This window comes from Chiloscyllium plagiosum, unplaced genomic scaffold (genome assembly GCF_037043375.1).
Source record: "Chiloscyllium plagiosum isolate Xiang-an unplaced genomic scaffold, Cpla_swu_hap1 HiC_scaffold_42, whole genome shotgun sequence".
Classification (NCBI taxonomy): Eukaryota; Metazoa; Chordata; class Chondrichthyes; order Orectolobiformes; family Hemiscylliidae; genus Chiloscyllium; species Chiloscyllium plagiosum.
The window spans coordinates 67,419,255-67,431,260 of NW_028270180.1; the positions used below are offsets into that span (position 1 = coordinate 67,419,255).

A 12,006-nucleotide genomic window follows, 5' to 3' on the forward strand; every position below is an offset into this window, starting at 1 on the left:
CGGACGACAGGGAAAATGCACAAACCTGAGCAGGCCGTAATCCACATCATACCGTGCAGCATAGTTTCAGTCGCTGTGTCTGTTTTTTTTTTCAGAATAAGAGTCCCAAAGAATGTTCTCCACCCTAAAACCGGAGGTAACATTACAATCCGAGAACGACAGATCACATTGTGAGAATGCTCTGACCTCGGAGCCAGTTCTAGAAGCCACTTCCCTTGCCTTTTACCTTAACCGTGCAATGTGCTGCAGAGATGTTCACACCTGGACATGAGCCACATGGATACTAACTGCGTTGGAAACCTATGTGGGAATCGACGACAAGCGACTCAATAAATTTTGCTAAATTCCATGGTGCTTTTTAGAAATGCAGTTTCTGTTCACCTCAATCAAAACGGCAGTTTCTGAACATAGTAACAGAAGTCAAAAGGTAATTACCTCACCCCACCCTCACTCCGGAAGAGCTGCTAACTGTCCTTGAGTGCTTTTTGTTCTCGATGTGAAGAGCTTTCACGCCTGAGTCACCTTCACGTCTCTGGTTGCTGAGTGAATCACAAAGAAGGAATTTCACCAGAGCTGCAACTGCCTCACTTCTCCACTCGCCCTCCCCGTTTACATTTTCCTGCTCGTCAGTGATTTAAAGAAAACCAAATGGATGCGATGTCATTCTGTAGCCTCTCTGTCGATTCCACCGTTTCAGTTCCAACATGACTTAGATCTCGGGGCGGACCTTAATACTAGCGACGCTATGAATGCGCAAGTCGAAAGATTCCTCTGAGAGTGCAATTTCTTTCATTGCTGTTGCTGATTGAATGAGCCACGAACGTGCGAATTGCTCCAAAATATGATTCAGTATATCTGGTGCCAATTCTCGCACGTTGAATCACGATTGACAGCTTCCAAATGAGGTCTTTCTGAGACGACCTTGGGGTACATTTGACAGACAGACAAGTTCAGGAATTCGTGGTGCGCTGTGACACCAGCGCATCAGCTTCTTTCCTGTCTTTGAACCGAGCCGTCGGCGCAAGGAAGGCAAATGCGGTACTGCTTTTCGTGGAAGGATCAGAAGGCGGTAACTACATTCTCCAACAGAATGGCATATGATCAGAACCAGGTTGGAGAAAAACCTAACAACGCTTTGCACTGTAATTAAATGGAATTGCATTACCTTTCACTACCAGAGCAGATTTGTTCAAGCAAATTCGAAGGCAGGTTTGCAGATGGGAAAGCATGCAAGAAAGCTCAGCTATTGTCCATGTAAAAGGCTGCAGTTGAAGAACAAAACAGTTCCTGCCCAGTTTCGAACTGGGGACCTTTCGCGTGTTAGGCGAACGTGATGACCACTACACTACAGAAACGAGCCACTGCCGTGCGTGCTCCGGCTCAGTGGCGTCCAGCACTGAAAGTTGAATCCGTTCTACGTTTCACCTTTTTGTTTCCAATAGCTCGGAGGAGGCTATTACACTCAGAAAATTGCAAAGGTAATCGGGTGAGTTTCTGGATATGGTGCGTTGAGAGGGTTTGGGGCCAAATGCTGGGGAACGGGACTTGTTTAGTTTTGGCTATGTGGTGAGCATGGACGAGGTCCACCGAAGTATCTTTTTCCACGATGTACCCCAATAACGTCATGTTGCTTCCACCGGCTTTAAATGATTACTTTTTAGCGGAGTTTGCCATCGCAGTCTGTGGCACAATCATTTAGTCTGTTCGACTGCTCACGGGAAAGGTAGTATTGTGAAACACTGCAGAAACGAACGACTTCCTTACTTTAGCTCCGACTGACCATACTCTGTGAAATTTTCCCAGATCCTCAGCTGAGGATTTTTGCTGCTGGAAGTTACCTCAGAAACTCTGTTAAATCGAAATGTATTGAGCGAATCGCAAAACAGAAAGCATTTAACACGGAACACAAACGAAACTGGCATTTTCAGACACAGAGATGCATGAATGCTAAATGTGATACAGTCCGAGGGCATGAGTCATAAAGTAATCTCACAACTAACCACAGGGCATTTCCAAACGACTCTTTCAAACATACTGCAGCCTTAGTGCACCACCACTTTCCAGACAATGCTGAAAAGAGAGAAAGAAAGAACATAATAAGAATTGGCCGTAAAAAGTGAATTTCACCAATCACAGTCTCGATTAGATTACCTTTCCCTTCCGATGTTTCCAGGACGGAAATGGAAGATATTCAATAAGGTATGACATCGAAATTCATTGGAACGATTTTCCCATTAGCTAGAAACCCAAATAACCAACGAGTAGAGTCACCGTAGGACTTCGTTTCACAACAGCGATGAAATAACAGTCTCCATTCGGTTCCAGTAAAAGCTCAACTTGCCTGGGACGGCAGAACTGTTTGCGATTTTCCGCGCGGGAGACGAACACGATCATGACAGTAGAGACATTTTGAAATATTTGGCAGTATCCCACACCACAGTTAATTCCCTGGGAAGCAAACCCATTTTACTTTTGTTTTCAACATCAATAGACAGTGGGCAACGAAACAGCATTTTAACAAGCTGCAGCGTTGGAGTTGATCAGCAGAAATGGCAGTGGTGGGATTCGAATCCGCGCCCCTTTCGAGACTGGAACCTGGATCCAGCGCCTTAGACCGCTCGGCCACACTACCAGCCGGCCGCGCCGCCTCATTTTCTTGTATTTCCAATTGTCCTCCTGCATAACAACAGATGCAAAGTCACATGATAAGGGTTCCATGTTGATCATTGTTGCTGCCTCTCACTCCCCAAGTCAAATCATAGGATCTATAACAAAACAATAAACTGCAGGTGCTGGAGATCTGAACCCCAGAAACAAAGTGCTGGAGAAACTCAGCAGTTCTGAGGACATCGGTGAAGAGAAAAAAATGTTACATTTCAAGTTCACTGTCTCTTTGTCTGAATAGAGAAAAGGTCACTGGACGTGAAACTTACAATGTTTAATTCCCCTCAGAGATGCTGCTGGACCTGCGGTTCTCCAGCACTGTGCTTTCGAGAGTGAACTTTATTTACAAAACAGATCGGAAAAATATTAATCTCCAAAAGTGAAAGGTTCATTGCAAATATGAGCATAGTTTCCACACTTGAGTTGCACAAGCACGTCTCAGTTTAAAAACAATATTTAACTCAAAGTAACATTCTGTCTCAAAATTAGCCGAGTTCCACCAGTAATAAATCTCATCCACCCAATGAGGCACTTCAGCACGACATCCTGCAGTGTTACACACAGCCACCTTTATCAAAGAATGATCACATGTCACAAAATTGAAGGTCAACAGCATGTCTCTTTACAGGAGCTGTAGTCAAACTCAATTTTTGGAAGGATTTTTATTAAATCTGATTGAACATTTAAATCTCAGGGCATAATCTTTGCTTTTTTTAAACAAAGTGTGTGGGAAACATCCCACATCTTGCTAAAGGTTCAGTTCAGTCTGATACATAGAGCCAAAGTCAAGCAAACATCACACTTTCCATTCACCTCTACAAAGGGCTGACATCACATTTCTTCAGGATTTAAAGTATTCTCTAAATTGTTTGTAAAATCATTTGTCACGTTAAAGAACTGGACAATAAATGTCATTGTATACAATAAGAGTGAAGCCTGTGGCAGCAGATTTAACTTTGGAGGGCAGTGTGTGCGGTTTCTAAATGCTGGGAGCACTTTGGGAGACTGCTCCCAGATGGTGACAGTGAGCATATCTGGAATGCACTGTTTAGATTTTGGAATCCTTGGGAGACTATCTCTGGCTTCAGTAGCACTTGGCTTACATTGTACAGTAAGCAATTCATAAAGTTACTTTTGTATTGTTGTTGACGACCCGAATGGTATTCAAATCTGCCAGCTTGCCTTCAATAGTGTAAATCCATCTATTGTAAATATTTGGAATATTCCTGAACTGCCCAGTGCTTGGCAAATTCAGGGGGAACAAAAAATCACATTGAGTAATTATAAATTAAGAATCCAAAAGGACTTAACCACTGAAGTATTCAATTCAATTAGGTAAATGGAGTGCTCACATTTAAAATACCTCTTATCCAAAGGAATGGATGGACTGACAGAATTGGGACCAAATTCCTAGCTGGGGCATGTGAAATGTGCTTTGATAAAGTCACCTGCATTTACCAACAATAATTTGGCAAGCTCGGAAATTTGAGAAACAATAAAGGGTTCATTGCTGCTCCAGTCAGGTCCCAAGCTCTGTGAAAAAATAACAATATTCAGGTTTATTGCATACACTCTGAAATAGGAGTTTCTTCTACAGATCTTGCAAGTTTCCCCAATGAGCATAGTCCATCCAAATGATGTTGCTAACTTTGGCCAACTCATTTCTTTCCGAGTCTCTATAGCCTGAAGAGTGACCAGAAGCAATTACTCCATTACTGACGAGGTTTTTTTTTTCCTTCAGAATTGATCTCCATATATTCAGTGCCCACAAAAGTTAAAAAGCTTTTTATCCTTTATAGAGCAATGATTCAGTGGAAGTAAAACGCTAACGTTTTCTTGCTTAACAATCAAGCTGCCTAAATTTTAAAAATGAACACTTCTTACTAGTTCACCTAGATCCTAATGAAATATTTTCTGCGTAACAAATCACATGATACATAGTTATTCAGATAATAAAACAAGTTTATTCATTGAAGAACTCAGAGGAAAAAGTCATGAAATAATGTGAGTTTGATATACCTCAATCATCATTCCAAGTGCTGTCTGCATAAATTTTCCTTTTCCTCCTCAAAGTATTTAACTTCTTGAATAATTGAGAGAATGAAGTCACAGATGTACAACACAAAATCAGACTCTTCAGTCCAACTTGCCCATGCTGACCTGATATCAAAAATTAATCTAATCCCATTTGCCAGCATTTGTTCCATATCAACCTTAAACCCTTTCTACTGATTATCAGTTTATTTTACTTTTTCAGCACTTGAAATACTGACATTTATTTCTACCAACATTGGTTAAAGATGTCATAAGTTCATTCATCGAAGTTAATTTTGTAATCTTTCACAAAGAAACAAGTGAGAACAACATATAGCTGAATGCAAAACAAAATACTGCAGCTGCGCGATGTCTGGGAACACTCTAAAGGTGAGGCACTGATACTGCACAAGTTTGTCAGCACAGTTTCAATTACTGACAATAATTTAGTAATGTCTTAGCCTTCATATAGTGAAGGTAAATGTGAGATATCTGAATTTCATGAATTGGTTCCTATTGCACTTTGATCAACAAAAATTATTCTTGGTTTAATCTACTCAAAGGAGAAAGTGATGATCAAAGAACCTGGACATCAGAGTCGAAAAGTGTCATGCTGGAAAAGCACAGCAAGTCAGGCAGCATCCGAGAAGCAGGAGAGTTGATGTTTCGGGCATAAGCCCTTCATCAGGAATCACAGGCTTCAGAAAAATAACTGGCATCGACTTATGCCAATACATACGTAGAAGGGTCAAAGCACGTTACTATCAGATTAGAGACTAATTTCATATTTGATACCATTCAGTGCAACATTTCAGTATGATATTTACATATGTACCTAAAAGACAAGTTGTCTAATATTACAAGCTCCAGGATGTTTATATGATTAAACCTGGAAATAAAGCTGGTGAACAAGAATGGCAAAGTGAAGTCCCATCGGTATCGCCTTGGGCAGTGTCAAATAAGAATTTGAGAGCAGAGTTGCCAGTTTGGTGTAACCTGCAGTCTGGCCAAATTGCAGCAAACATCTGTTCAATTTTATCTGCAAACTATTTAATGCAAAATCCTCCTTGTCCAATAATGAGGCAGCATTTTGGGAAGTCATTTTTAAAATATATTATTTTCAAAGTTCCCTGCAATTAAGAGTGATCACTTGGTGCTGTCTGCATAACACAGTAGAAAAAGAATTAACAAAAAAAAACATTATAACCCAAATTCAGACTCACTAATTTATTGATATTGCATGGGTCCAGTCTTGATAAGTAATCGATTTTTAACAATAAATCCAGATAAATTTACTAACTACATTGGAGTACAGTCAAGTTTCTTACTGAACAGTGACTGGATTGGACAGAGTCCGCATGGATTTAAGAGACGGGAATCATACTTAGCAAAGCTACTGAAAGAATCTACAGAGTCGAATATTAAAGTAAGAAATTGCAGGACATTTAGAAAAGCTTATCATTAAACATGGTAGACTGGGTTTTGTGAAAGAGAAACTATATTTGACAAATTTGCGACAGTTCATTGAGGAGATAACAAGCAGGGCTGATAAAGGGCAATCCAATGATGTTCTGTATTTGGATTTTAAAAATGCAAATGATAAGGTGCTACATAAAATTGCACAATTTAGGAGCTCATGGTATCGGCATAATGTATTAGCATGGATTGAGGATTGGTTAACCACATTGGTTGTTGCTGAGTCCTCATTTGCAGTTCTGTATATAATGTTCGCTCCCATATTTAATAAAGGATAAGCCAACATCAGAGACCATTCAAAAAAGATTCACTTACGTGCTTCGAGGACGAAAGGGTTGACCTATCAAGAATAGATAAGCAGGGGTGATGTAATGGAAACAAGATTCTGAGGAGGTTGACAGGGTGGATGTTGACTAGATCTTCTAGCACCAACGAAGTCTGAAACCAGGGGATATTACATAAGGGAACATTCATTTTATAAAAAGTAATGATTTTTTTCTCTCATTGAACGGCTAGAATTTTCTCACCCAAACAATTGTGAAAGTTAAATGTGGGAGGGGAATGGTTGGGTTACTCTTCAGAGGGTTGTTCTGGCTTGTTGGGCTGAAGAGCCTGTTTCTACACTGTAGGCAATCTATGATTCTATCTCAAATTATTTTAAAAGAGGGCAGACATATTTTTGAAATATTGAGCAGTTGAGGGCTATGCTGATGAGGCATAAAAGAGGTGTTGAGAACTGGGTTGGCCCAGCCATGATCTGATAGAATGGGGGAACAAGCTGAAGGGAATGAATGCCCTACTCCGGCTCCGATTCCTGTTTTTTTTTTGTTTCCAAAGAAGAGCGTGATACAATGTGGTAAAGATCTCAGATGTTGTGAAAAGGAGTGAAAATGGGGTGTTTATGTACTGATTCAGGTGGCATTGATTCATCAATCGCAGCTATTCAGTCATGAGTAGGAAGGCAATTCCCTCCATGAATAAAGGAAATCTACTGCAGAGCTCACACAAAGGGAATTCTTACCCTCAGTAAACTCTCCCATCACATTACCCAACATATCAGCTAAAGCAGGACACACTGCGCATGCTCTAGTCAACAAAGGGACCCCGGGTGATTGATGTCAGCACCGGACCAATGAAAGGACGGTGGGCGGAGCTGGATGACCTAGCGGGATGTTGGTCCTCCAACCAATCAACGTGAATGAAGGGCGGAGCTAAACTAGACAACGTGATCATCCTCGCGCGCGGCGCAGAGTCGCTGTAATGAATGCTCGGGAAGTTATGGAGAGAAAGGATATGGTAAGGAAAGAAATAAACAGGGAAACGGGAGAAAAACTGTGTTGCTATGAGCGGAGAGGTTTTACAAACAAATTGTGCACGTTGGAAAACACAAATGTGAACGTCCCAGTCCCGTGTTTGCAGTAAATGAGGAATGGCCTCAGCGCGGCTGCAGGCCTGAGTGAGCGCCGCCATCTTTATTCTGGACAACGATTCACGTGCGGAGCCGCCATCTTTGTAGGGGGCAAGGTGCAGCCAGTCGCACGTGCAGCCTTTCTCTGGTAGAGAGTCTTTGGGATCATAGCAGTCAATTCTGCTCTGATTCACCTCTGGGCTCCCTCATGGCCACTTTGTCAAGATCTAGCTTCCTCAGTCTCGAACCATGGGTGTATTTTTGGTCTGTTTACTACTGTATTATTACTTTTATAGCCCCTTTGTAAACGAGTTTTTTCATTGCAGTCCAGCCCCTGATCATGTGCTGCTCTATTATCAGATTACTTTTATCTTGAATATTTTTGACAGTCAAGAATTCTTTTTTCCAACAAGCAAGTGTATTTTCCTTCCATTTCTGACTATCAAATTCTACACCATTTTCATTCCCTGTAATCCATTTTGCACTCCCTGAAACATCAACTGTGTTTCTACTTCCACTGATACCAATGATTAATGCCAAAGCCCTGTTGCCTGTGGAGAGGATGATGTTTGACTTTCTTGTACAGCTGCAGTTTGTGTGGTGAAGGTGCTCTCACAATGTGGGCGGCACGGTGGCACAGTGGAAAGCACTGCTGCCTCACAGCGCCTGAGACCCGGGTTCAATTCCCACCTCAGGCGACCCACTGTGTGGAGTTTGCACGTTCTCCCCGTGGGTTTCCTCCGGGTGCTCCGGTTTCCTCCCACAATCCAAAAATGTGCAGGTCAGGTGAATTGGCCATGCTAAATTGTCTGTAGTTTTAGGTGGCGGGTCGGTGTGGACTTGTTGGGCCGAAGGGCCTGTTTCCACACTGTAATGTAATCTAATCTAATCTAATCTAATGTGGTTGGGTAAGTGGCATTATAGGTTATTCATTCAGCAACAGTGATGATTTGAAAATAATGTCCAAATCAACAACAGTTTGTATTTTTATTATCATGCTTATAATTTCACAAAAATACGATTGAGAACTTTAAACATATGGCCAGAGATGGAGATATTAGGTCAGGTGACCAAAAGCATTGCCAAAAAGCAGCTTTTGAGGGATTTCTTAAAGGTGGAAAGCAGACCTGTGAGGTTTTGGCTACGAATTTAAGACCATGCTGCTTCAGCAACTGTAGAAACAGCCACACAGGTGAAGTAATGCATTAACAAATGGTTGGGAGTCTCGAAGAAAATGGGTTGTCGAGGGCTCAAAGTGTGTGTGGTGCAGGGTGCTAGGGATTATCACAGCCAGGAATTAAATCAAGTGTGAGAATTTTAAATTGAGGGATATTGGCCAGGTGCTGGCAGGTGAGACTAGATTGGGTTGGGATATCTGGTCGGGATGGACAGGTTGGACCGAAGGGTCTGTTTACTTGCTGTACATCTCTATGGCTGCATGCTGTTCATTTTAGTTAGGAGCCTTTTGATGAATCAACAAGCAGAGATTTAGACTTTTTTGAGATTACAGGGAGGTTGAATGTGGGAAGCTGGCCCTGAGTGTGTTTGGAAAATGAAAGTATGAGCTGAGACAAGGGTGGAATCAGCTAGAAATAGTGGTCTTGGCGTGGGACTGAGTTATCACACTCACCTCACCTCTGGGATTCAGCTGGTTGCCAGATTGTGAATCAGGGCGGTAACGCAATCGGGAGCTGAGTGGCCCTGGTGGAGCCTAAAATGAGTGTCGCTGAGCTGGCTGTTGCTGAGTAGCTGCTGCTTGGTAGCCCTGTTGATGACATCACTTTACTGCTGATCGAGTATGGACTGATAGAGGGAAATTGCCTGGGTTGGATTGCCCTGTGTTGTTCTGTTGAACATCCCTGGGCAATGTTCCACATTGTTGGTCGATGCCAGTGCTGGAGCGGTACGTGGCTCGATGGGTGGCAAGTTCTGGAGCACAAGCCATCAGTATTATTGCCAGAATGTTGGCAGGGCCCGAACCCTTTACACTACTTAACCATTTCTTGGTATTCTTCAAACTGAATCGATCTTGCTTAAAACTCACATCTGTGATGTTAGAAACCACTGGAGAAGGCTGAGATGGATCATCCCACTTTGCAGTTCTGGCTGAAGATTGCTGCATAGGTGTGCGAGGCCCCTCCATCAGTAAGGGTGGGATTTCTGTGATGCTTCCTCCAGTGAGTTGTTTAATTGGCCATCACCGTTCACAACTGGGTGTGGCAGAACTGCAGAGCTCCGATCTGTTCCATTGGATGTAGGATCGTTTAGCTCTGTTGCTTGCTGCTGATGCTGTTTGATATGCAGGTAGTTCTGTTTGATAGCTTCACCAGGTTGGCACTTGATTTTTCGGTCTGCCTGGTGCCGCTCATGGCATGCCCTCCTTTCCTGTCCATTGTGATGGGTGAGAGCAGGATTTACAAACCCATGAGATTACAGATTGTGCTGGAGTGCAGTTCTGCTGCTGTTGATGTCCCACAGTGCCTCAGAGATACCCAGTTCGAAGTCTGTCCCATTTAGAACTGTGATAATGCCACTCAACACGGTTGAGGTTTTTCTCAACTTTAAGGCAAGACTTTGTCTCCGAAAGGAATGTGTGATGGTCGCTCTTACTGATACTGTCATGGCCAGATGTATCTGCCGCTGGTCAATTCCTAACAATGAGATCAAGTATGTTTTACACTCTTGTTGGTTCCCTCACCACCTGCTGCATACTCAGTTGAGCAGCTATTTCCTTTCGGACCTGACCAGCTCAGTCAGTAATTCCGTTGCAGAACTAGTCTCGATTGTGGACCTTGAAATCCTGTACCCAGAATACGTTTGACACCATTTTACTTCCTCAGTGCTTCCTCCAAATGTTGTTCAACATGAAGGAGAACTGATCCATCAGCCAAGGGAGGACGGGACGTGGTAATCAGCAGGAGCCCTGAGATTTCATGGTCTCCGGACCCAATGCTGTGTACTCCCAGGGCAAATCCTCCCTGTCTGTACGCCACTGTGCCACCACATCTGCCTGGTCTGTCCTGCTGGTGGGACAGGACATATCCAGAGATTTCAGGAGAAAGTGAAGAGTGCAGATGCTGGAGATCAGAGTCAAGAGTCTGGTGCAGGAAAAGCCCAGCAGGTCAGGCTGATGAAGGGCTTAGACTCGAAACGTCGATTCTCCTGCTCCTCGGATGCTGCCTGACTGTTGTGCTTTTCCAGCACCACACTCTCGATATCTGGGGATGGTGATGGTGGTGTCTGGTCATTGTTTGTAAGGGATGATTCCGTGAGTATGAGTATATCAGGCTCTTCCTTGATTGGTCTGTGAGACAGCTCTCCACATTTTGGCACCAAAAACCATATGTTAGTGAGGAGGACGTTGCAGCATTGAGAGGGCTGATTCTGTGGTTGTAATTTCTGGTGCCTTGTTAGTTGCCAACTGGTCCATCCAGTTTCATTCCTTTGTTGAGACTTTGGAGTGATTAATACAGTGAATAGCTGGCTGGGCCGCTGTCAGGTTGGCAGGAGTTGTCTCGCCATTGACAATGGTTTCATGGAGATCAGGAGATTCCTAATACTTTTTTTTCTTGAATTCAGATTCCACCAACTGCCAAGACGGGATTCGAACCAGGACTTCAGTCGTTTGTTTTAATATTCTGGATAAAAGCTAAATACATCAGGTTTGTTCACTCATTTGAAATATCACGAACCCTGGTTTTGTTTCTTTGTAAAACACTGTCCATCATCCTGTCTCCTCCACCCTCCCCTCCAACAACGAGTGAAGAGCACATGGAGTTTCTCTGACACTAAGACTGAGATAATCCGATCTGCTCTTTCCCTCCCTCCCACTAGCCAACTGAGCCAAACTGCATCACGTGGTGTTCCTGGTTTTTATCCTAAACCTACATCTTTCTCCAGTCTCTTGTAAAGCCTTATCAGAGCCCCCCTTGACCCTTTACTCTAATCTCACTAAACTCACTTTCCAACTCTCTCTCCTCCGCTGCCGCCTCATCACTCCCCCTCGCCAATTCATAGATATTGTTCCTTGTTCTGTCTGTTGGTCTTTTCTGGTTGTGTCGTTCTCTCCCATTCTGTGAAAAACTAATATTTGACCTCACCGTTGTTGGAAAATCCTGCTCCATCTCCACTCTCCCTTTCCTTTCTGAATTCCTTGCATTTGGTGTCCCTCAACGATCTATCCTTGGTCTCTCCTGTATCTCACGTACGTAGTGCCAGGAGGTGATATCATCCAAAAACACTGTTAGGTTTGACATGTACACTGACGATGCCCAGCTCTCCCTCCCCATCATCCCTCTCCATTACTCCACTGTTACTCAGTTATCAAACTGCTTACCACGCTCCCACTACTCGATTAGCTGCAGTTTCCTCCATTGAAACATTGTCACGGTTAAACCCATTGCCTTACCTTTACTTTTCTGCTG

The 12,006-nt window shown here is 43.1% G+C and overlaps 1 long non-coding RNA gene and 1 other non-coding gene across 2 annotated transcripts in view; one reads left to right on the plus strand and one right to left on the minus strand.

Moving 5' to 3' along the window:
- The window catches only part of LOC148137865 (uncharacterized), a 131,953-nt gene that overhangs the window by 78,197 nt on the left and 41,750 nt on the right, over positions 1–12,006 (plus strand). The gene's annotated exons all lie outside the window — the stretch shown is intronic.
- Positions 1,283–1,355, minus strand: trnav-aac (transfer RNA valine (anticodon AAC)). The gene has a single exon. It is a non-coding gene; the product is annotated as a tRNA-Val (tRNA).